We start from the raw sequence: 26,257 nt of genomic DNA, 5'->3' as shown, positions 1-26,257 counted from the left end.
CTCCTCCTGTTCTTTACGTACATTTTGACATTTTTTCCTGCTCACATTAAAGAAAAAAAAATAGTACAATGACTTGCTTTTAACAGTATCCCATTCCTCCATCGAGGGCGTAGGTGCAATCCAAGGGGCAGGCAGAGGCAGAGGGAAGAGGGATTGAAGAGAAGAAAAGAAGGAACCACACCCATCAGAATCTTCTCCACCCGAAGTATGAGGTCTGCAACCACATTAATGGACCCCTTAATTAAGTTCCATTTGGCAGTATCATTAAAGAGCAGGACAGAAAAAGAAGATCGGAAATGAGAGGAAAAAAAAAAAAGCTGCTCCGCCAAAAACTTTACGTGCTTCCTTAGTTTTATGAACGTTCGGTAGTCTAAGGCAGAAGACTGGTTGGCCAACTCGTTTCTTGTCTGCTCTCCCTCAGTTGCCGCCCCGGAGAATTGGATCCAAGAAGCAGAGGTGCTGGATCCTGGGTCCCAAGTTTTTCTGAGTGAATAAGTGGGTAGACTTTGGACAAAGGTACTGGGGCACTTAGCTAAACCTTTGCCACACGAACATTTAAAACATAATTTGGAAGACTGAAGAAAGCCAGCTCTCAGGTGCTCCGGGATCGCCTAGATGAGCCAGCATTCCACCAACAGATATTCAAGGTTCTATCCCGAGTTTCCGAAGCAGGTATTTTTTGTCCATATGAACTCGAAGTTCATAGGAGGTTTACACACAATACATCCACCGACTCCCCAGTACCCCCTAAGCCATAATATTAAACTGAAGTAAAATCCCAGGAGCAATGCTGTCTAGTAGCTTTCGATAGAGGGTTTAAATTTCTTACTTTCTTTATTTCCTCATTGAACTTCAGTTTTTATTCTAAAATCTTTAAGTGAATTCATAACAGCTAGTGTAACACGGGGGGACCCTGGTAGCGTAGTGGTTAAGTGCTCCGGCTGCTAATTAAAAGATCGGCAGTTCTTAATCCGCAAGGAGCTCCTTGGAAACTCTATGGGGCAGTTCTACTCTGTCCTATACGACGGTAACGGGTTTGGTTTTTTTTTTTCGGTTTAAGGTAACGCGGAGCCCTGGTGGCGAACTGGTTAAAGAGCTTGGTTGCTGATCCTGGGAAAACCTATGGGGCATTTCTACCCTGTCTTATAGGGTCGTTATAGAGGGCATCGACTTGACGGCAATGGCTCCTATAAGGAAACATGGGCCTATGACTTAGTAGGGTAAAGCACCTGGCTTGTAAACAGGAGATCCTGAGTTTGACTCTCAGTAGGGCTTAAAGCTTTTGAAGCACTGGTTGCACAGTGCTTAAGGGCTCAGCTGCAAAGCAAAGAGTTGGCAGTTTGAATTCACCAGCTGCTCCTTGGGAACATTGTGGAGCAGTTCTCTCTGTCCAATAAAGTTGCTATGAGTTGGAATCCACTGAGCCACAACAGATCTTTTTTTTTTTTTTTTTTAAGTAACACCACTTGTCTGTCAGTTTGTCTACTGTGGTGTCTTGTGTGTTGCTATGATGCTGGAAGCTATGCCACCGGTTTTTCAAATATCACTAAGATCAACCTTTGCGGACAGGTTTCAGCCGAGCTTCCAGACCAATCCAGACTAGTAAGAAAGGCCTGGTGATCTACTTCCAGAAATTAGTCAATGAAAACCTTATGAATCAGAACAGAAAACTGTTCTACCCCCTTGCTTTGGACATGTCACCAGAACGAATCAATTGCTAGAGCAGGACATCATGGTTAGTGAAGTAGAGGGCTGCTGAAAGTGTGGGAGATCCTCAACGAGATGGATTGACACAACAGATACAATAATGAACTTGAACATGCGGTGATTTCAAAGATGTTGTACGTAAGGTTGCCATGAATCTGAGTCTAATTGAAAGCTTAGGCATGTAACAAAAACAACAAGGTAACACCTTACCGAAGGTGCCAGAGGGAGATGGGGCCAAAGATGTTTGGGTGGGTGTGATGGTTAAGGTTGTGTGTCAACTTGTCTGGGCCATGATTTTCAGTGGTTTGGCAGTTATGAAGTAATTTGGCAGTTGTATAATGATGTAATCACTTTCTTGGTGAGATCTGATATAGTGTGATCCCCTCCATGATGGGATCTGCTGTGAGAAGCCAATTAATTGAAAGGGAGTTTCCTTGGAGGTGTGGCCTGCATCCAATGTATATGGACTTTCTGACAAAGCTCAATAGCTTTTGCCTTTCTCTGGATCGTGCATTCTGCTTGTCAGCATCTGACCTCCTGTTCTTGGGACTTCAGCTAGCAGCCTGCCATCCTACTCCCTGATCTTGCGTTCGCCATCCCCTGCAGCTACAAGCGTCAAGAGAAGCCTCCAGTCTGACACCTGACACACAGATTCGGAACTTGCCAGCCTCTACAACCACTTGACTCCCACGTGTCTGTCAGTTTGTAGTACTGTGGGGGCTTGTGTGTTGCTGTGATGCTGGAAACTATGCCACCAGTATTCAGATACCAGCAGGGTCACCCATGGAGGTCAAGTTTCAGCTGAGCTTCCAGACTAAGACAGACTAGGAAGAAGGACCCAGCAGTCTACTTCTGAAAAGCATTAGCCAGTGAAAACTTTATGAATAGCAGCGGAACATTGTCTGATATAGTCCTGGAAGACGAGCCCCGCAGGTTGGAAGGCACTCAAAAAATGACTGGGGAAGAGCTCAAAGTAGAGTTGACCTTAATGACATGGATGGAGTAAAGCTTTTGGGACCTTCATTTGCTGATGTGGCGTGACTCAAAATGAGAAGAAACAGCTGCAAATATCCATTAATAATCAGAACCTGGAATGTATGAAGTATGAATCTAGGAATATTGGAAATCAACAAAAATGAAATGGAACGCATAAACATTGATATCCTAGGCATTAGTGAGCTGAAACGAACTGGTATTGCCCATTTTGAATCGGACAATCATATAGTCTACTATGCAGGGAATGACAACTCGAAGAGGAATGGTGTTGCATTCATCGCCAAAAAGAATGTTTTAAGATCTATACTGAAGTACAACGCTGTCAGTGATAGGAAAATATCCATACGCCTACAAGGAAGACCAGTTAATACGACTATTATTCAAACTTACGCACCAACCACTAGGGCCAAAGATGAAGAAATAGAAGATTTTTATCAGCTGCTGCAGTCTGAAATTGATCAAACATGCAATCAAGATGCATTGATAATTACTGGCGATTGGAATGCGGACGTTGAAAACAAAGAAGAAGGATCAGTTGTTGGAAAATATGGCCTTGGTGATAGAAACAATGCCAGAGATCGAATGATAGAATTTTACAAGACCAATGACTTCATTGCAAATACCTTCTTTCGCCAACGTAAATGGCGACAATGCACATCGGTCTTGCCAGACGGAACACACAGAAATCAAATTGACTCAAAGAGATGATGGAAAAGCTCAATATGATCAGTCAGAACAAGGCCAGGGGAACAGGTCATCATTTGCTCATATGCAAGTTCAAGCTGAAACTGAAGAAAATCAGAGCAAGTCCACGAGAGCCAAAATATGACCTTGAGTATATCCCACCTGAATTTAGAGACCATCTCAAGAATAGATTTGACGCATTGAACACTAGTGACTGAAGACCAGACGAGTTGTGGAATGACATCAAAGACATCATCCATGAAGAAAGCAAGAGGTCACTGAAAAGACAGGAAAGAAAGAAAAGACCAAGGTGGATGTCAGAGGAGACTCTGAAACTTGCTCTTGAGCGTTGAGCAGCTAAAGCACAAGGGAGAATCAATGAAGTAAAAGAACTGAACAGAAGATTTCAAAGGGCCTCTCAAGAAGACAAAGTAAGGTATTACAGTGTCATGTGCAAAGAGCTAGGGATGGAAAACCAAAAGGGAAGAACACGCTCGGCATTTCTCAAGCTGAAAGAACTGAAGAAAAAATTCAAGCCTCGAGTTGCAATAGTGAAGGATTCCATGGAGAAAATATTAAATGAAGCAGGAAGCATCAAAAGAAGATGGAAGGAATACACAGTCATTATACTAAAAAGAATTAGTCGATATTCAACCATTTCAAGAGGTGGCATATGATCAGGAACCGATGGTACTGAAGGAAGAAGTCCAAGCTGCTCTGAAGGCATTGGTGAAAAACAAGGCTTCAGGAATTGATGGAATATCAACTGAGATGTTTCAACAAACAGATGCAATGCTGGAGGTGCTCACTTGTCTATGCCAAGAAATATGGAAGACAGCTTTCTGGCCAACTGACTGGAAGAGATCCATATTTATGCCTATTCCCAAGGAAGGTGATCCAACCGAATGTGGAAATTATAGAACAATATCATTAATATCACACACAAGCAAAATTCTGCTGAAGATCGTTCAAAAACGGCTGCAGCAGTATATCCACAGGGAACTGCCAGAAATTCAGGCTGGTTTCAGAAGAGGACATGGAACCAGGGCTGTCATTGCTGATGTCAGATGGATCCTGGCTAAAAGCAGAGAATACCAGAAGGATGGTTACCTGTGTTTTATAGATTATACAAAGGCATTTGACTGTGTGGATCTTAACAAACTATGGGTAACACTGTGAAGAATGGGAATTCCAGAACACTTAATTGTGCTCATGAGGAATCTTTACATAGATCAAGAGGAAGTTGTTCAGACAGAACAAGGGGATACTGATTGGTTTAAAGTCAGGAAAGGTGTGGGTCAGGGTTGTATTCTTTCACCATACCTATTTAATCTGTGTGCTGAACAAATAATACGAGAAGCTGGATTGTATGAAGAAGAACGGGGCATCAAGATAGGAGGAAGATTCATTAACAATCTGCGTTATGCAGATGACACAACCTTGCTTGCTGAAAGTGAAGAGGACTTGAAGCACTTATTAATGAAGATCGAAGACCACAGCCTTTAGTATGGATTGCACCTCAACATAAAGAAAACAAAAATCCTCACAATTGGACCAATGAGCAACATCATGATAAATGGAGAAAAGATTGAAGTTGTCAAGGATTTTATTTTACTTGGATCCACAATGAACACCAATGGAAGCAGCAGTCAAGAAATCAAAAGACGCATTGCATGGGACAAATCTGCTGCGAATGACCTCTTCAAAGTGTTGAAGAGCAAAGACGTCACCCTGAAGACTAAGGTGCACCTGACCCAACCCATGGTATTTTCAATCGCATCTTATGCATGTGAAAGCTGGACAATGAATAAGGAAGACTGAAGAAGAGTTGATGCCTTTGAATTGTGGTGTTGGCGAAGAGTATTAAATATATCGCGGACTGCCAAAAGAACGAACAAATCTGTCCTGGAAAAAGTGCTCCTTAGAGGCGAGGATGGCGAGACTGTGTCTCACATACTTTGGAGATGTTGTCAGGAGGGACCAGTCCCTGGAGAAGGACATCATGCTTGGCAGAGTACAGGGTCCGCGGAAAAGAGGAAGACCCTCAATGAGGTGGATAGACACAGTGGCTGCAACAATGAGCTCAAGCATAACAACGATTGTAAGGATGGCGCAGGACCGGGCAGTGTTTCATTCTCTTGTGCATAGGGTCGCTATGATTCGAACCGAGTAGACGGCACCTAACAGAAACAACACAACCACTTGAACCAGTTCCTTGAGATAAATCTTTTTCTCCCTCTCAGTCTCTCTCTGTATACACACACACACACACACACACACACCCTTCACTGGTTTTGATTCTCTAGAGAACCCAACCTGAGACATTTGGTATTTAGAGTGGGCTGCCTCCAGGCACTTACTGGTAGAGCTAAAGAGCTTTGTAACAGTTGCCAGAGCAGGGCTGGCTGTGAGCTGGCCCAAGAGGCCTGAGGGGCCAAAAGGCTTGAGGAACCAGGAAGCAGAAGTAGAAGAAACAAGGAACTTGGGAAGCAGAACTGCTTTAGAGTCAAAGGGTAGGGCCACCATCCTGGGGTCTCAAAATGTGGAACCATGGCCTCTGGAGTTTCAAAGTGTGAGTCCATAGCCCCCTAGTTTTCAAAAAGTTAGGTCTTCATCAACTCAGTTACTGAGTGTGAGGCTGCCATTCAGAAGAGCCAGGGGAATGGGGCCAGATCCCCTGCCCAAAGTTGAGGGGGCAGGGCTGCCATGCCCAAGGAGCAGAAGAACAGAGCCTGTTGGAGCTGAGGGGGTAGGGTTGCCACCCAGATGGACTAGGAAAACAGAGCCTCCCAAATGTGAGGAGGCAGAGTTGCCATTCCAGTGGGCTTGGAAGGGTAGTTGAAGCCCAAGACTGAGGGGTCTCTACCCAGAATTCATAGAGTGCCAAACACCCAGAGTAAAAGGCAGGGCCATTGCCTTAATGGTCTCAGACAACAGAGGATTTTTTTCAAGCCTTGAGAGCTAATGTAACACATTCTGCTGACTTGTTTGATGCCTACTACCCTTTCTTTCCCTCCAATTTCTCCCATTTGTAATGGAAATGTCTACCTTGTGCTTGTTCCACCACTCCATTGTACTTGGGAAGCAGATAACTTATATTCTAGATTTCACAGATACAGAGGAATTTTTGGAATTTGGAGTTGGAGTTGATTTAAGACTTTTGGCGTAAAGTGATAGGATGAATGTGTTTTACATCCAGCAAGGATATGAATTTGGGGAGGGGCAAAGGGTGAAATGTTATGGATTGAATTGTGTCCTTCAAAAATGTGTGTCAACTTGGCTAGACCGTGATTCCCAGTATTGTGTGTTTGTCCACTGTTTTGTGAGATGATGTCATTATCCCATGTGCTGTAAATCCTAACCTCTATAATGTTAATGAGGCAGGCTTAGAGAGAGTTATGTTAATGAGGAAGGTCTCAATCTATAGGACTAGTTTGTATTTTGAGTAAATCTCTTTTGCGATATAAAAGAAAGAAGCAAATAAAAAGGAGAGGGAATTCATACTGCCAAGAAAGAAGCACTGGGAGCAGAGTGCGTCCTTTGGATGTGGGGGTCCCTGCGAAAATTGATGTCAAGGACCTTTCCCCATAACCAAAAGAGAGAAAACCTTCCCCTGGAGCTGGTGCCCTGAATTCAGACTTCTAGCCTCCTAGACTCGACGGCACTGGGTTTGTTGGGTTAGCCTCCTAGACTGTGAGATAATAAATATTGTTCGGTGTATTTCTGTTACAGCAGCACTAGATAACTAAGACAATGGGGAATAAGAATAGTTATATAAGTTGCTTATATTTCCAAAAAAGAAACACCTGTTAAGGAGTTAAAAAAAACTATAGTCTATCATTTTTCTACATAGTGCTTTCTGTACAAGTCGTGTGTTTGGGGAATGTACAAAAATCAGTTCCATTCTCTCACCCCCCAAAGCCTTTGCATATTGCCACTTACAAAAGTTTAAAAATATGAAGTCGAAATTTAAAAGATGATCTCATATTTCCAGCCTCAGGCAAAACTAAAGTATCCTCATTTTAATTCCCTCAAGAAACACAACAGGTAGTGGAGATCAAGCACAAGGTCAGCCTCTAATTGGATACAAATAGAGATCTCCAACTTACTAGGAATTTTTTTTTTTTTAATTTGAACATTGTTTTTAGAATACCACTTTAATTTATAGTTTTTGAATGTATCTCTTTGAATAGATCTTTTAGTCGTATAACAATATATATACTTATCACAGTGTAGTGGTATCATCATTTTACCGGTTCAAGTTAAGTTTAGCAACTTTCCCTCCTTTTTTCTCCCCATTACCTTCCCTCATTTATAACGTAATTGTTTTAACTATTTCCTCCTCTACATACACTTAGAATCACATAAGATAGTGTTATACTTTGTGCTTCAACCTTCAGACATAATTTGCAAGCTCAAGAGGAGAAGGAAAGCTTATTGTAGTTACTCCTGTTTTTGCTTATCGTGTTCTTTCTTCATTCTTGATGTTCCAAGATTTCTTCTTTTATTATTTTCATTCTTTTTGGAGAACTTAACTTTAGCCATTATTTTAGGATAGGTCTGCTGGTGGCAAATTCTCTTAGCTTTCTTTTGTCTGAGAATATGTTGATCTCTCCTTCATTCCCAAAAGTTTTTTTTTGGATTGCAGTTTTTTTTCTTTAAGCACTTTAAAAATGTGCTACTTCCTTCTGGCCTCCAGAGAATGATATCTCTGTCATTTGAATTGTTTTTTCCTTACAGGTAAGTTGCTATTTCTCTCAGTGCTTTCAAGATCTTTTTGTTTTTAGAGTTCAGAGGTTTTAATTGACTTTTTGTTGCTGTTGTTGTGTCATTCAACTGACAGAGAAACCTCTCCTCCAAAAACCACATAAAAAATCCAGATCTCCAAGTCAGCAGTCTCTATAGAATTTCACATTTGGATATTCCAGCATTTAGAGAACAACTTTACAAGGCTGTCACTTAGGGTTGAGAAATTCATCATGCAAACATCCACAGCTGCAAAGCAAAAAGTAAACACAATTTCAGTAAAGGTACAAGCATAGCTACATGAACCTCTTTCTGTACTTTTGCATTCAGTGAAAGAGATTACATCTTTTCCAGCTCCCCAAGTCCAAAACATCCCTAAATCCTGATCTTATCTTTCTCCCTACTGTCTCCTACTTTTCATCCTCCATACGTTCTTCCTCTGAATTACCGAAAGGGTTATCTTTCTGCTTGGAAATAGACAGGGGCTGCTGTTAACTGCTGTCAAATAGATTACAATTCTTGGTGACCCCATGTATGCAGAATACAACTGCTCAATTGTGTTTTCAGGGCTTGCTTTCACCTTTCCGAAGCAGATTGCCAGGCCTGTCTTCTGAGGCCTTTCTGGGTGGATTCAAACCACCAACCTTGTGGCTAGTAACTGAACGCCTAAGCCTTTGCCCTTTCTCTTCTGTCCTTGTTCCATTCGATTATTGTTGACCGAACAACAGGAAGAGAGGTCAAGAAGTCTGTAGTATTTATCTTTTTGTTTTTGTGACTAGTGCTACAACGAACGTGAGTGTGCACCTGTGTACTTGTGTGATGGCTCTTATTTCTCTAGGATATATTCCTAGGAGTGGGATTACTTGATAATATCTCTAGCTTTTTAAGGAGTCACCCTATTTTTTCCATAGTGCTGTACAATTTTATATTCCCACCAGTAGTGCATAAGAGTTCCAATCTCCCTGAAACCTCTCCTACATTTGTTATTTTCTGATATTTGTTCTTTTGTTTGTTTTTTTTTTAGTGCCAGTATTGTCAGAGTGAGATGGTATCTCATTGTAGTTTTAACTTGCATTTCTCTAACAGCTAAAGAACACAAGTATTTCCTCATGTGTCTGTTAGCCGCCTGAATGTTTTCTTTGGTAAACTGTTCATATTCTTTGTCCATTTTTTTAATTGGATTATTTTTTGTTGTCGTTGAGGTGTTGAAGTATTTTGTAGATTATGGAGAACAGATCCTTGTCAGATAAGTCCTAGCCAAAATTTTTTTCCCAGTCTGTAGGTTCTTTTTTTTTTTACTATTTTGGTGAAGTCTTTTAATAAGGCTAAGTGTTTAATTTTTAGGAGCTCCCAGATACCTAGTTTATGTTCTGGTGTTTGTGCGTTGTTAGTTATGACTTGTATTTATCTCGTGTATTAGGGCTCCTAGCATTGCCCCTATTTTTTCTTCCAAGATCTTTATCATTTTAGGTTTTGAATTTAGGTCTTTGATCTATTTTGAGTTAGTTTTTGTGTATGGCTCATCAACAGATGAATGAATAAATAAAATATGATATATACACACAATGGAATAATATGCAATGACAAAGAACAATGATGAATACACAAAACATCTTACAATACGGATGAATCTGGAGGGCATTACACTGAGTGAAATAAGTCGATCACAAAAGGACAAATATTGTATGAGACCACTATTACAAGAACTCCAGAAAAGGTTTACACAGAGAAGAAAAAAATCTTTAATGGTTATAAGGGCGAGGAGTGTGGGGAGGGGAAATCACTAACTAAGTAGTAGACAAGTGTCTATTTTGGTGAAGGGAAGGGCACCACAGAATATAGGGGAAGTCAGTACAACTTGATGAAGGGAAAGTCATAGAAGTTTCCTAAACACATCCAAATGTCCTGTGGGACGGAGTTGCTGGGGCTGAGGGCTGGTGACCACAGTCTTGGGTGACATAAGTCAACTGGCATAACAGTTCATAGTGACTCTACACTCTATTTTGGTGAATAGCATCTGAGGTCTTAAAGCTTTCCAGTGGCCATCTAGGAAACATCTGTAGGTCTCATCTCATCCATAGAAAAGGAGAATGAAGAAAACCAAAGACACAAGGAAAATATTAGGCCAAAGGACTAAAGGACCACATGAACCAGAGCCTCCACCAGCCTAAGCCCAGAAAAATGAGATGGTGCCAGACTACCACCACCCACCCCTCTGACAGGGATCAGAACAGAAAGTCCTGGACAGAGAGGGAGAAAAATGTAGACCAAAATTCCAATTAAAGAAAAAAGACCAAATTTACTGATATAACAGAGACTGTAGGAATTCCTGAGACTATGGCCCCTGGACACCCTGCTAACTCAAAACTACTGAAATCACTCTCAAAGCCCACTTTTCAGACAAATATTAGACAGGCCTATAGAACAAACAGTAACACACTTGAGGAATGTGTTTCTTAGTTCAATCAAATATACAGACCAAATGGGCAACTCCTGCCCAAAGCAAGAGGAGAAGGAAGGAAGGGACAGGAACTGGACGAATGGGCACAAGGGAGCCTGGGGCGTAAAGGGGTAGAATGCTGTCACATTGTGGGGATTGCAACCAATGTCATGAAACAATGTGCATAAATTTTTGAATGAGAAACTAACTTGAATATAAACTTCCACCTAAAGCACAATAAATTAAGAAATAAAAGAAGAAGAGGAAATCTATAGTAAATGTCGGCATGAGTTTCTCTAAGGGAGAGCTGAATCTCAATAGAATTTTAAGAGAAATAAACCGAATATTACAAAGAACGCCTGAGCAGGGACTTGAACCCTGGATCCTCAGATTAAAAGTCTGATGCTCTACCGACTGAGCTACCCAGGCACCCGTGCCGTCGAGCTTTGAGTAACTAGAGTAGACTTTGTGTAGGCCAATTAGTTTTACGTCTCATGGTCTATCTCCCAAATAATAACAGCAACAAACAATCGTTGCTGTCCAGTCGCTTCCGACACATTGTGAACCTGTAGGACAGAGCAGAACTACCTCATAGGTTTCCAAAAGAGTTGGAACTGCCAACTTTTTGTTTATCAGCCAAATTCTTAACCACTGCACCACCAGGGCTCCGCCCAAATAACCAAACCCACTGCAGTCCAGTCAGTTCCGACTCATAGCGACCCTATAGAACAGAGTAGAACTGCCCCATAGGGTTTCCACTACGCCACCAGGGTTTCCACTTCACAAATAAAATAGCTTCCTTTTAATTCTTCTTGCCAAGAAGATGCTGTTTCAAAGACATATTAAACACTAGGAGATTTTAGCTTCCTTCTGCTTTGTGTTCTGTCGCCTTAGAATTTCAGAAACAGAGGTTGGTTTCAGATCACGTTGTTAGACCCAGAGGGGTTCATTTTTGCCTATTGTTGTGATTTTATTCTTTTGTTTCTTATTTGTCCACCTGCATCAATTTTTCTTGAAGCAACTCTGATGCTACTTTTCTCCGTATCCCTCTGCACTGTCTTGTAGCTCTTGCAGCCTTGCAAGTCAGGAGAAAAGAGTTGAAAGAGTGAAAATTTGAAGTCCGACGAGAGCATTCCACAATGGTGGATATGCAATGTGCCTGGGTTTAATCTTCTTCATCTCTATGCCTGTTTATGCTCCTGATGCAACTTCTCTACCATCTCTGAGCCACTCCTTCTTTTTAAGTTCTTTTTCCTCTTCCCCCTCTTATTCCTCCTTCCCTTCCTTTTCCTCTTCCTCCTTCATGTCTTTATTGACTGATTGCTGCTCCCTTCAAAGGAAAAAGGTAACTATCTTGATGAATTTAGTGTACATTAGGACATACCACCCAGAATACGACCTAAGATAGTTCGTGAGTTTTGACATAAACATGGAGAAAATGCTGTAGCGTGGATTTGGAAAGAAATAGGGAAGTGTTGGGGTGAAGGAAAGACTAACTTCTCTGAGGAGAAAAGAAAGCGCGGGACATGAGAAAAGACTTTTTTTTTTTATTTCTTCCAAATAACTCGGCACTTTTCCAAGAAACCAGGACTATGTGAAAACTGAGAGAATTTGTAATTGCTTTACTTTTTTTTTTTACTTTAGGAAATTATGTCCTACCCTACCAATATACAAGGCATAGTTGGGGGTGGGTGGCACAAAATCAACGTGGGTTTTTTTGTGGATCAATTCTCAGGGGAACTAGGGAAAGACTTCTAGGAAAAATACCTGGGAGTTATTTCAATGAGACAAGCTATTTTGGCCTTCTCTCCATTTGAGGTAGCTTGGAAGTCACCAGACTGCACCTTAGATAGCGAAGCCACTCCCTCAGGGACGTTTGCGGCCTAATACTTCGTCCTACTTTCGCGTCCGATGATTCTCCTACTTGTTGGTAGAGGATCAAGTTGCGAAAACCTATGTTATGAATGGATTATAATAAAATATTTTCCTGGCGTTAAAAACAGACATTTCTGAAAAGGGGAGCTCTTGCCGTCTTATCTTTGAGAAGGACATACCAACTCCTGGAGCTCCTTCTCGTCATGCTGTAGTCTGCACTCATTCATTGCAGAGTTTCGTTCTTGGCTCATATTTCTGTACCCAATCGAGTCATCATTATCAGTGACTTAGACGAGAGCACCCTCGAAGAAATAAGTCACTTGTCACATCTCACAGTTCATTAATTCTAAGCAACTTTTTTAGAGGTTTCAGGTAATATTTAATTCCTTTTTTGAATGTTGTTCAAATTTTCTCGAATTGCAAAGTTAAAAGTTTGAAAATAAAAACCTAATGCTCCCATGTCAATACTTTCACTTACCTTCTTTTACAGTGGAACTACGGCAGTGGCCGCGTGGCCTAATGGATAAGGCATCTGATTCCGGATCAGAAGATTGAGGGTTCGAGTCCCTTCGTGGTCGCTTGTTTCTTGTTGCTCAACTTTTCCAGGCGCTGGTTTCTGAGGTGTTGCAGGACGGAAAAAGCGCTATAGGCTTAATCTCTTCTTTCACAAATCAATAATTAACAGTAAAGAGGTTTTGGAAACCTAAAATGGGCCCAGTCTCGAAAAGACTGGAGAGCAAATCTGTGTACTCACTAACGATTATCTTTCTGTTCTCTCTGTTTATTACTTCTTGTAGAGAGCTTTCAAGGTTTCAGTGGGTGTTTATTTCTTTTTTTTAAGATATTGTTGAATCTTACCCTAATTGCAAGGAATTTTGAATCACAAGTTCTCAATATGTTCCTTTCTCCATCAATTCCAGGCCCGTCACGGTTACTCCTCCCCCCCACGCCACCCCCCCACCTCGCCGGTTCTCTTCCTATTCCAAATTGCAGGAATGATAGGAGCTATCTGCTTTAACTTCTGGAAGCTGACCTATGATGTGGTAGTTACAGTTCTTCTGCCAAAGATCCTACATGGATGCTAGAACTTCATTAAGCCAATAACCAATGAATTCCTAAAATGGGTGCCTTCCTAAAAGGGTTGTGAGCAAGACTGGGAAACTGATAATAATATTATTGATTTAGTTACTGTCTAATTGCATTTATGGAAACCCTGGTGGCACAGTGGTTAAGAGCTACACCTGCCAACCAAAGGGTTGGCAATTTGAATCCACCAGGTGCTCCTTGGAAACTCTATGGGGCAGTTCTAACCTGTCCTGTAGGGTCGCTATGAGTCTGAATTGACTCCATGGCAATGGCTTTTAATTGCATACTTGGTTCTGTCATATAATACACATAGGGCTCGACGCAAGAGGGAAATACTAAATGTATATGTGTGAGAGAGAGAAAGACGTGGTATGGAATTAGAAGGAAAGAACTCAAGATTTGCAGGCATACAATCTTGGTTTGTGTCTTAACTCCCATCCATTAATAAATTAGTGAAATAGGGCAAATTGCATATCCTCTCTATACCTGTAAAGCAAGACAATAACCACTATTATTAAAAAGCTTTTGTAAACTATCAAAGGATATCATGTATGCAAATACAGTCTGTAAAATGCGGAGCATAATGTATAACTCCTTGCCTTCAAAACATTTTCCCATGCCCTCACTTCTGAGAATCGTTCCAAAACAGATTGACTTCTATTCTTTCCAGGATCTACAGGGATTATACACACAATTTAAAGGTTTTGAATTTCCTGAAGAGAGCACAGAGAGCGTATGTGTGGCTTTTCCTACTAAGTTCAACCTTTAATATCTCATAAAAATTCTATAACTTAAGAACTCTTACCACAGTCTCTCCTTTGAGATGTTCGAATAGTGCTTCACATAGCATATTGGACCTTCTCACCAATGATACATAAAATACACTTTTGAAACTTCCAAGTACAACTTGGTTTAACAAGAACGCATCCCCGCATCCCTCCATATCAGAAACTTACAAGGGTACGTTTGGAATCCAGATTGCTTTAGCCACAATATAACTGACTTCACAGTTACCCCAAAACTATCCTAATTGTGCTTCTCCAGACCCAGAGCCAAATTAATCCCTGCTCTATCATCCTACCTGTACTCAAGTGACTACGTATCTTTGCGTCTGACGCCTGTTTAATGCTCTCCTTCAAGGAAACCTTTGCTTTTCTTTACTTTTCTCATGTTCAATTGCTCTGATGAGCTGCCTTCTGAGTTAGCTAGGAGGCAAGCTCTGTTAGAAAAATGGAGTCCTCCCCCAAATTTTAAGGGGAATTCATAGGATTTCTATGAACATGGAGAGGATTCTTATTGGAACAGAAGTTGGCAAAGAAGAGATACAAGTTATATCACCTGGAAGCTGCTGTTTATTATATCTTCTTAGAAACTCCAGGAAGGTAATGGTAAATGGTATAAACTCCAGAGTCCAAAATCACTCTAGAGGTAAAGCTTATCCCTTGGTTTTCAATGAACACCTTCAAGGAGGTCCAAATCTTCAAATTACAATGGACTCTCTTCATGTCTCACTCTACCTCTGTGCAGTGACCCTCTCCTCTACAAACACATTCTGTATACAAAACTCCTGGGAAGAAATCTTTGTAACATTTTAGCCTCAGGAATCAACATGCTTATCAAACATTAACATGAATTTGCTCCTTAAATTCATAAGTATCCTAAATAAATGAAGTCCTAAATCAAACTCCTATTCCACCCTTCTAAGTCTATCCAATGCCTCCAAAGAAAAAGAAAACCTAACAAGCCGTAAAGCCCAGCCCTCGTTTCCCAAAGTGAAAGAACACAGCAACTGCACGATCCAGAAACTTCGGATCTTCTTAAAAACATTTCACCTTCTATCCTGCTCTTCAAATTTCCAAATCAAAATTGCATCATCCACCTTGAGCTCTCAACCCTGTACCACCCTCTTCAACCCTTAAGCCACTTCTTTGCTCATTCATTTGACAGTAGGACAGAGAATAAGGTTGCTGGGCACATTGAATGAATAGCTCTCAAATAATATTGCAAATCTGACTTTCTATATTCAAAGCCTTGCTCTTCAGGTTCCCATGGAGAAAAGACAGTATATGCCCAGAATTGCTCCAGGAGAAAGCTGGGCTCAGTAGCCTTTTGTGCATGAATTAGAAGTTGGGAAAACCGAAAGTACTTACACCAGAACTGGGTCGTGAATACTAGATCTTCAGGCAGGGACCTGGTGTACTGAGCTTCCCAGCAACTGGTTGGATTCGGTAAGAGTCTATTCAAACCCAAAAATGCTAGGTCATTGCTTAACCTTCCTTCCTCATTCTTTCCCTTGAATATTAAGCCCAAAGACACTAAAAATCAATTGCTGCAAATACAAGATAGTCCAGCCCGAAGCCGTCAGGGGATCCAGGTTCTAAATTCAGCGCTGCTGAATTTAGGGATCCGAACAAAACGGCTTCCTGTAGCTTTTTCCAAAGCCTCCAATGTCAGCAACTGCTATTCCACAAACACGCAACGACACGGGCACTTTCCAAAATGCTCAGCGATGGAAAGTGCAGCAAAGCCCTCTCAATCACGAAATTTTGGACAAAACGAGTCGTGTCTTTTTGTGGGACATACGCTTAGAAAACACTTACTTTAGCCTCTCTCTTCCCCAGGGCCTGGAGAAAGCATAGTAAAGATGTGAACTTGGTCACTTTCTAACTTCGCGCCGGTTCCCATCCTACCCGTCCTTAGAGACCCATTTCCAAACCCTATTCTTCTTCTCTTCTACTATTCCTCTGTTGCTGCTCCTCTCATTCGCTCAGCGTCCTCCTTTCTCCCTCCATAAAACCCGCCACTCTCTCTTATTCATCCCCTCCCTCGAGCCCAATTCTCGTCGTGTTTCAGTTCCCAGACAGGTGTCTTTCTAATATAGTAGTAACTTAAACTATAGATTCCGGGCACATGTCCCCTCCGTCCAAGAAGATTTGGATTTTCTCCATCGCATCTGGATTAACAGTCTCACCACATATTGGCTAAAGGTGGGAAGTGTCTACTTTTTGCGCCTGAGGAACTGGTAAAATTTGCGGACTTCTGTAGGTGGAGGGGAAGTGTATAAAGTGTGAATTTGTTTTGCAGGTTGTTCCCAGTTCATAAAGCGCTTCCCTTGTGCTTTCTTCATTAGGGAAATAATTTGGTCTAAAAGAGAGGCTTTAACGACAGGGGCGTCCACCTTTCTCTTCTCTCTTCTGACTTCGGCCTCTTAAAAACCAGCGCAACAGTAACGCGGAGACAGAGCTATAGCCACGTTTCCAAATCAGATGCTGGACGCAGCCGTTTGCGTGAGCTTGACTGTTTGAGACATGTTCTTGTCGCACTTTGATTCGGTCAAGTACTGTGAATTAATTAACCTCTAGTCTTATCTCCCCACCTGGGTCTTGATTCCCTCGCAGTACTTACAGAACTCCTTTTTGTATTCGCCTGTACTATCTTTTGTGTCTTTCTGCAAGCTTCATAGGCAGAGAAGACTTTTCAAGAAGAAAATCAGAAAACTTAACAGAATGTTCAATCCTAGGGCTCTCCCTCGTGGTGGACTGAAACTGACTGGCGCTCATGCAGTTGGCCAAAAGCAGCCCTTGAAGAAGCCAATGGCTGCTGGAAGATCTCAGAGTCGTTTGGTCTGGAATGTGTTTTATTCCTTCTCGTCCAGGCTGCGAGGCAGGATCCAATCCAGGAACAAGAATTGAATGTAATGAATTTTGACCTGTCAAAGCTTAAGATTTAAATTGCCTGTAGATGAGTCTATAAATCCATAGTGAGAATCTAAGAAGGGGGTGTAGCTCAGTGGTAGAGCGCGTGCTTAGCATGCACGAGGTCCTGTGTTCAATCCCCAGCACCTCCATCGGTCGGTTTTTTTTTTTTTTTTTTTCTCCTTACCGATTCACAGTTGAATATTGGCAAGTTTGCTTCGGACTTTTCTCACCTTTGTCTTTCAGGATATATACATATGTATTTGGTTTAAAACAACAGAAATTTATTTACTCACAATTTTAAGAGACCAAAAGTCCAAAATTAGCATCACTGAAATCAAGGTGTGTGGATGGGTAGGGCCACATTGCCTCTGAAGATTCTAAAGGAGAGTTTTTCTTATCTCTTCCAGCCTCTGGTGGCTGTCTTTCAGAATATCTTTAGTTGTGTTTTTCCTACTCACAGAGAGGGTAAATCGTTTCACACTCTTTGGGCTGTGGTCCTTGACACTCCTTGGGGCTCCCAACCTTACTGCTTATGCACGATAAAGTCAGGATCAAACTGAAGCAAAGCAAAGCGCTCACGCAGGATCTGCTGACAGGGAAGCAACAATGTTGCACCACGCCATAGACCACCTCTTCTCTTTCGCTGCAGTTTCTCATTACCATTACAAAGTAGGGAAGAAAAGGACAGACTGCATTTTCTCTCTTAGCATATCAATTACACTTCATTTTAAAATTTTGTTAGTGGTTGCCCTAGGGTTTTCAATATACATCTACTACGAATCTACGTCCATTTCCAAATAACTCTATATCACTTCATGAGCAGAACAGGTATCTAATAACAGAATATTCTTGCCTCACTTATAGCATTGCTGCCACACATTTCACTTATCTCTAAGCTGTAACAAGCCATTATATAATTGCTACTATTATTGAAGTCCTGTGGCCTAGTGGTTAAGAGCTTGGCTACCAACCAAGAATTCATCAGCCAGTCCTTGGAAACCCTATGGGTTTCCACTCTGTCCTATTGGGTGGCTGAGTTGGAATCGACTTGATTTTCTCTCTCTCTCTCTCTTTAAAAAGAGGGAATTGCCACAGTCAGGGGGAAGATATTTCAATACTTACATTTAACAAAGGACCCTAATGTGGAATATGTGGAGAAGTCCTACAAAACACTAAGAAAAAGACTGAAACATCAATAAGAAACAGCAAAGAATAAACATGTGCTTCACAAAAGAGTATACTGAACTGCCCAATAAGCAATTTTAAAAGGTACTGGTGTGAGGGCTTCAAACAATGCAAGATGGGTCCCACCTGCAAAGGACTCTGGGAAAGAAAAGCAACTGACCGAGCAATTTCCTGGACCAGGAGAAAACACTCCGAACACCTGGCTTTGAGAATGTATAAGAACTGCATTGTTGTAAGCAAACCCAAGGGCAAGCCAAACCCAAAGTAGTAGGGCCAATTCCTTCCTATGTTTGACAACCGCTAGTACATTTCAATTCCTTTACTGAACCAGCGATATTCAGAACAGTGTAGTGAATACAGAAGGCAGGGACATATACAGGAGACTAACCAGCTGACCAACAGGATAGGTGGGGAAGAGACTCCCAAACAACTCTTGGAGAAGAAAAAGCACCTGAAGCAAAAGGTTGAAGAGCATATCAACAATTATTTGCTGACACCAGAGAATGGGAGAAACCCTGGTGGCGTAGCACTTAACCACTACGGCTGCTAACCAAAGGGTCGGCAGTTCGAATCCGCCAGGCGCTCCTTGGAAACTCTATGGGGGCAGTTCTACTCTGTCCTATAGGGTCGCTGTGAGTCGGAATCGACTCGAGGGCGCTGGGTTTGGTTTTGGTTTTACTAGGGAATGTGTGAGGCTTCCTCCCTGCTACCTCAAATGCAAGATCAGCTGTATCTTGGAACCAAACGGCATTGACGACTTTGCTAAGCACAAACAGGGGAGCACCCAAAGAGCAGTGAAAGTTGACTTGGGAAAGAATTCCAGCCACCACTAAACATCTCCATGTAGTGACGGATCATCAATAATTTGTGCTGTTACTTACTGAAGCACAGGAATAAACACTTGATGAAACAAGAGGAGACTCAAGCAGAACCCTCCTCCATTCTAAGCGCAGCACTGGAAAACTCTACTAACAATACGCCTTGGCTCACTCTCTTGCTTTGGCTTTATCCTCTGTGTCAGGACACTGCTTGGCCTTTTTCGATGCTGTTTCTTTCTTTTGCCGTATTGTAGCCTCTGCCTTTGAGATGGTACAGATACTCCAGATGGAGTCCTTGAGTCCCCCTGGCAAAGTCCTGGAGAAAGGTTTTGACACTGTCAGCCATCTCTTCACCACCCTTCACTCTGAGAGAAGTGCCTCAAAATCTCTCATCATGAAGGGCCAGGCAGCTCCGCCAAGGGCCTGCTCGGCTCCTCTGTGGCTGAGAGCCACGCAGGGCCTTACTAAAAAAGAAACAAAGAAACCGTGCATAGTAGCGACCCAATAGAAGACGAGAGAGTAAAACCGTGGCTGACTTCCGGCCACCAGCTAACAGACTGCCGACGTCTCAGTTAATGGTCACGCTGGTAACCGCCGCATCGTCTGGGCTATAGCTACTCCGTAGTCGGCAGGATTCGAACCTCCGCGGGGATACCCCAATGGATTTCTAGTCCATCGCCTTAACCACTGGACCACGACTACAGTTAATCGCTCGTGGCCTTTTCCCTGTGAAACATGACCTGTGCACCTCACAGCCCCTCCTGCAGTTGATCTGGTGGAGTGCAACAGCTAGATGTCATTAATTAAAGGGGAAATGCAAATTAAAAACAATGAAATAATACTCCATCAAAATGTCTTAAGTTAAAAGAACTGAAAAAATGAAGTTGCTGATGATTGAAACAACTGAAACTTTCATACATTGCTGATGAGACTGTCAACTGGCACATCCACACTGGTGCACTAATTAGAAATATTGCCTGAAACAATATATATATATATATGTATATATATAACCTATAACCCTGAAACTCCACAGGTGCATTTAGACCCAAGAAAAATGAATGAGGATTGCTCTTGAAAGATATGTACAAAAATGTTCATAGCAGCATTAGCTGTTTTGTATGTACATCAACAGCAAAATGAATTTAAATGAATTTTAAAACTGTGATGTATAGTATTAATACAATGGGATATGACAGCAGTATAGAACTACTGCTACTAGAAACAATATGGATGTATCTAATAAAAAACAGTGAGTGACAGAATCAGTGCTCAAATGAGCACATATTGTATGATTCCATTTATAGTATACGAGAGGGAAGAAATTTTCAAGTGATATGGCAGGTAAAGATATCAACTACACATGAATCTCAATACAGAGATTGAAATGGGCATGTATGGAGCTAGGACTGCGCTGACTTCTGACCTTCAGAACTGTAAGATAATAAATTTGTTGTTGTTTTTCTTAAGTATTAAATTTGTGGTGATTTGCTACAGTAGCAATAGGCAACTAATCCAGAGTTGGTATTAGGTTGTACTGTAGTCAGTGTACTGAAAAACTGTCTTGCTACCAAAGGAAACTGGTGAAGTTCGTGAAACATTCCTTGCAGAGTGTTTAAAAATCACATTTTCTACAGCCCCACTTATAATCACATCACGCGTCACTGGCTGGAAGTTAGTCCTGGAATCTGCGCTTCGTACTCAAAAACTTGATCAATGGAGTAATTTCCCCTACTACAGTTTCTTTTTCGAGTGAGTTTATGTAAAAGAGACAAAAAACTATCGTGCCTTCTCTGAGGATCGAACTCAGGACCTTCAGATTATGAGACTGACGCGCTGCCTACTGCGCTAAGAAGGCACCCCTACACACCCCTCTTTTAGTAAAGTTTTCAATTGGAATAATTTCAAGCTTCAGTGAAATTTCAGGTAAGTTAGGTTTTTATATGTTATACATATTTAGGAGTCCAGATGGCGCACTGGTTAAGAGCCCAGACTCTAACATAAAGGCCAGCAGTTCCAATCCTCCAGCCCGCTCCTTGGAAACCCTATGGGGCAGTTCTACTCTGTCCTACTCTGACCTGTGAGTTGAAATCGGCTCCACGGCAATGTTTGTTTGTTTGTTTGTTTTAATATACCACCATGCCCCATAGGAAATTGGTGCTATGTCATACATAAGTATGCTGTTGCTCTAAGTTTGTCAGAATAACCTTGATCAAAATCATTTCAGGATTTTACCCTTGGGTAAATAAATATACAACAGAGTGAAGTTTTCCACTCCGCTTTAAACATCACTTACCGCTGAGTGACATCCAGCAAGTTCCGTATCATCTCTGTGCCTCATATTCTCAATCAGGAAAATGGAGATCATAGTAAAAGTACCTAGCTTTTGAGGTAGTTATGAGGACTGAATGACAGTAAGTGTAAGGACAGTGTAAGGCTTGTAGTAAGTTACCAGTAAATTTTAGTTGTCACTTATCGTTGTTTTGGATAACCACCGTGCAGAAACTGTCTCGGAAAGAATAACTTGGTGGAAAACAGTCTCGCATCTTTGTAAGTCTTATGAAAAGCGCTTTTAGCAGGGCGGTAGCGTGGCCGAGCGGTCTAAGGCGCTGGATTAAGGCTCCAGTCTCTGCGGAGGCGTGGGTTCGAATCCCACCGCTGCCAAGTCTATTGTAAAATGAAATCTTCGAAGGACCTTTTGCAAATCTCTGCTGAAGCAGTTGCCTGAGACTGGATATCGTAAGAAAAGTATTTATTAAGAAAAATTACGGTGTTATTAGGAAAATTAGGCTGTTATTTCTGTCTCCTTTTTATATATAAGAACAGAATTTCATGTCCAAGGGAACAAACTTTTAAAAATGTTTATATTAAAATAAATATAACTCACATACATCCAAATTTCAAAAACGTAAGTGTTTACATGCAGGAAAAATCTTTTCCTTCCACCACCTCCCCTCCCCATTCCACAGATTCTGTCTTCCCAGGCAACTGTATTAGTCTGGGATTACCTGCAATTAATATTATTTGCATAAACAAGCCAATAACCAGTTGCCATGGGGTCAACTATGACTCATGGGAACTCTATTTGTATGAGAGTAGAGCTGTGCTCCGCAGGGTTTTTGATGGCCGATATTTCAGAAGTAGTTTTCCAGGCTTTTCTTCAGAGGTGTCTGTGGGTGGCAGACACCCAATCTTCTGGTTAGCAACCTAGCCAATTAACCACTTGCACCACTCAGGAACAAATAAGTCGATAGGAGTCTATTATTTTCCCCACATTTTATACTTTCCAAACCTATCTATTGCACATTACATATTAGGAAAATTAATATTTCCCTATAACTTATTAGGGAACTTAAAAATATTTTCTCCATAGTTTGTTCTTTTTTTTTTCACTTTGCTTATGTATTTTTTGTTTGTTTGGAGTTCTGTTGTTGTTGTTTTGTTTTGTCTCATCTTGTTTTTTTAAGAGAATGAAGGTGTGTTCTGGCAGAATTTTTTTTTTATTAACTTTTATTGAGCTTCAAGTGAACGTTTACAAATCAAGTCAGACTGTCACATATAAGTTTATATACACCTTACTCCGAACTCCCACTTGCTCTCCCCCTAATGAGTCAGCCCTTCCAGTCTCTCCTTTCGTGACAATTTTGCCAGCTTCCAACTCTCTCTATCCTCCCATCCCCCCTCCAGACAGAAGATGACAACACAGTCTCAAGTGACCACTTGATATAATTAGCTCACTCTTCATCAGCATCTCTCGACTACCCACTGTCCAGTCCCTTTCATGTCTGATGAGTTGTCTTCGGGGGTGGTTCCTGTCCTGTCCAACAGAAGGTTTGGGGACCATGACCGCTGGGATTCCTCTAGTCTCAGTCAGACCATTAAGTATGGTCTTTTTATGGAAATTTGGGTTCTGCATCCCACTGATCTCCTGCTCCCTCAGGGGTTCTCTGTTGTGCTCCCTGTCAGGGCAGTCATCGATTGTGGCTGGTCTCAACTAGTTCTTCTGGTCTCAGGATGATGTAGGTCTCTGGTTCATGTGGCCCTTTCTGTCTCTTGGGCTCTTAGTTGTCGTGTGGTCTTGGTGTTCTTCATTCTCCTTTGCTCCAGGTGAATTGAGACCCACTGATGCATCTTAGATGGCCGCTTGTTAGCATTTAAGACCCCAGACGCCACATTTCAAATTGGGATGCAGAATGTTTTCATAATAGAATTATTTTGCCAATTGACTTAGAAGTCCCCTTAAACCATGGTCCCCAAACCCCCGCCCTTGCTTCGCCAACCTTTGAAGCATTCATTTTATCCCAGAAACTTCTTTGCTTTTGGTCCAGTCCAGTTGAGCTGACCTTCCATGTATTGAGTATTGTCCATCCCTTCACCTAAAGCAGTTCTTATCTACTAATTAATTAGTAAAAAACCCTCTCCCACCCTCCCTCCCTCCCCACCTCGTAACCACAAAAGTATGTGTTCTTCTCAGTTTATACTATTTCTCAAGATCTTATAATAGTGGTCTTATACAATATTTGTCATTTTGCCTCTGACTAATTTCGCTCAGCATAATGCCTTCCAGGTTCCTCCATGTTATGAAATGTTTCATAGAATCGTCACTATTCTTTATCGATGCGTAGTATTCCATTGTGTGAATATACCACAATTTATTTAGCCATTCATCCGTTGATGGACATCTTGGTTGCTTCCAGCTTTTTGCTATTGTAAACAGAGCTGCAATAAACATGGGAGTGCATATATCTGTTTGTGTGAAGGCTCTTATTTCTCTAGGGTATATTCCAAGGAGTGGGGTTTCTGGGTTGTATGGTAGTTGTATTTCTAACTGTTTAAGATATCGCCAGATAGATTTCCAAAGTGGTTGTACCATTTGACATTCCCACCAGCAGTGTATAAGAGTTCCGATCTCTCTGCAGCCTCTCCAACATTGATTATTTTGTGTTTTTTGGATTAATGCCAGCCTTGTTGGAGTGAGATGGAATCTCATTGTGGTTTTAATTTGCATTTCTCTTATGGCTAATGATCAAGAGCATTTTCTCATATATCTGTTAGCTGCCTGAATATCTTCTTTAGTGAAGTGTGTGTTCATATCCTTTGCCCACTTCTTGATTGGGTTGTTTGTCTTTTTGTGGTTGAGTTTTGACAGAATCATATAGATTTTAGAGATCAGGCGCTGGTCGGAGATGTCATAGCTGAAAATTCTTTCCCAGTCTGTAGGTGGTCTTTTTACTCTTTTGGTGAAGTCTTTAGATGAGCATAGGTGTTTGGTTTTCAGGAGCTCCCAGTTATCTGGTTTCTCTGTCATTTTTGGTAATGTTTTGTATTCTGTTTATGCCTTGTATTAGGGCTCCTAACATTGTCCCTATTTTTTCTTCCATGATCTTTATCGTTTTAGTCTTTATGTTTAGGTCTTTGATCCACTTGGAGTTAGTTTTTGTGCATGGTGTGAGGTATGGGTCCTGTTTCATTTTTTTGCAAATGGATATCCAGTTATGCCAGCACCATTTGTTAAAAAGACTATCTTTTCCCCAATTAACTGACTCTGAGCCTTTGTCAAATATCAACTGCTTGTATGTGGATGGATTTATATCTGGGTTCTCAATTCTGTTCCACTGATCTATGTGCCTGTTGTTGTACCAATACCAGGCTGTTTTGACTACTGTGGCTGTATAATAGGTTCTGAAATCAGGTAGAGTGAGGCCTCTCACTTTCTTCTTCTTTTTCAGTAATGCTTTACTTATCCGAGGCTTCTTCCCCTTCCATATGAAGTTGGTGATTTGTTTCTCTATCACCTTAAAAAATGACATTGGAATTTGGATCGGAAGTGCATTGTATGTATAGATGGCTTTTGGTAGAATAGACATTTTTACTATTTTAAGTCTTCCTATCCATGAGCAAGGTATGTTTTTCCACTTAAGTATGTCCTTTTGAATTTCTTGTAGTAGAGCTTTGTAGTTTTCTTTGTATAGGTCTTTTACATCTTTGGTAAGATTTATTCCTAAGTATTTTATCTTCTTGGGGGCTACTGTGAATGGTATTGATTTGGTTATTTCCTCTTTGATGTTCTTTTTGTTGATGTAGAGGAATCCAAGTGATTTTTGTATGTTTATCTTATAATCTGAGACTCTGCCGAACTCTTCTATCAGTTTCAGTAGTTTTCTGGTGGATTCGTTGGGGTTTTCTGTGTATAAGATCATGTCATCTGCAAATATAGATAATTTTACTTCCTCTTTGCCAATCCACATGCCCTTTATTTCTTTGTCTAACCTAATTGCTCTGGCTAGGACTTCTAGCACAATGTTGAATAAGAGCGGTGATAAAGGGCATCCTTGTCTGGTTCCTGTTCTCAAGGGAAATGCTTTCAGGTTCTCTCCATTTAGAGTGATGTTGGCTGTTGGCTTTGCATAGATGCCCTTTATTATGTTGAGGAATTTTCCTTCAATTCCTATTTTGGTGAGAGTTTTTATCATAAATGGGTGTTGGACTTTGTCAAATGCCTTTTCTGCATCAATTGATAAGATCATGTGGTTTTTGTCTTCTGTGTTATTTATATGGTGGATTACATTAATGGTTTTTCTAATATTAGACCAGCCTTGCATACCTGGTATAAATCCCACTTGGTCGTGGTGAATTATTTTTTTGATATGTTGTTGAATTCTATTGGCTAGAATTTTGTTGAGGATTTTTGCATCTATGTTCATGAGGGATATAGGTCTGTAATTTTCTTTTTTTGTAATGTCTTTACCTGGTTTTGGTATCAGGGAGATGGTGGCTTCATAGAATGAGTTGGGTAGTATTCCATCATTTTCTATGCTTTGAAATACCTTTACTAGTAGTGGTGTTAACTCTTCTCTGAAAGTTTGGTAGAACTCTGCAGTGAAGCCGTCCGGGCCAGGGCTTTTTTTTGTTGGGAGTTTTTTGATTACCGTTTCAATCTCTTTTTTTTTTGTTATGGGTCTATTTAGTTGTTCTACTTCTGAATGTGTTAGTTTAGGTAGGTAGTGTTTTTCCAGGAATTC

At 41.2% G+C, this 26,257-nt stretch overlaps 6 non-coding genes and 1 pseudogene across 6 annotated transcripts; 3 read left to right on the top strand and 4 right to left on the bottom strand.

Annotated features, from left to right (window-relative positions):
* Positions 1 to 19,581, bottom strand: part of LOC100660430 (etoposide-induced protein 2.4 homolog) — a 253,196-nt pseudogene extending 233,615 nt beyond the window's left edge.
* TRNAK-UUU (transfer RNA lysine (anticodon UUU)) lies at positions 10,930 to 11,002 on the bottom strand. The gene has a single exon. It is a non-coding gene; the product is annotated as a tRNA-Lys (tRNA).
* On the top strand, positions 12,954 to 13,026 carry TRNAR-CCG (transfer RNA arginine (anticodon CCG)). The gene has a single exon. It is a non-coding gene; the product is annotated as a tRNA-Arg (tRNA).
* TRNAA-AGC (transfer RNA alanine (anticodon AGC)) lies at positions 17,310 to 17,381 on the top strand. The gene has a single exon. It is a non-coding gene; the product is annotated as a tRNA-Ala (tRNA).
* A 274-nt stretch (positions 19,582 to 19,855) lies between the features above and the next one.
* On the bottom strand, positions 19,856 to 19,937 carry TRNAS-AGA (transfer RNA serine (anticodon AGA)). The gene has a single exon. It is a non-coding gene; the product is annotated as a tRNA-Ser (tRNA).
* Positions 19,938 to 21,020: 1,083 nt separating this feature from the next.
* Positions 21,021 to 21,093, bottom strand: TRNAM-CAU (transfer RNA methionine (anticodon CAU)). The gene has a single exon. It is a non-coding gene; the product is annotated as a tRNA-Met (tRNA).
* A 724-nt stretch (positions 21,094 to 21,817) lies between these two features.
* Positions 21,818 to 21,899, top strand: TRNAL-AAG (transfer RNA leucine (anticodon AAG)). Its single transcript has one exon. It is a non-coding gene; the product is annotated as a tRNA-Leu (tRNA).
* Positions 21,900 to 26,257: the final 4,358 nt, after the last annotated feature.

This window comes from Loxodonta africana, chromosome 1 (assembly GCF_030014295.1).
Source record: "Loxodonta africana isolate mLoxAfr1 chromosome 1, mLoxAfr1.hap2, whole genome shotgun sequence".
NCBI lineage: Eukaryota > Metazoa > Chordata > Mammalia > Proboscidea > Elephantidae > Loxodonta > Loxodonta africana.
This window is presented reverse-complemented; position numbering and strand designations above follow the sequence as displayed.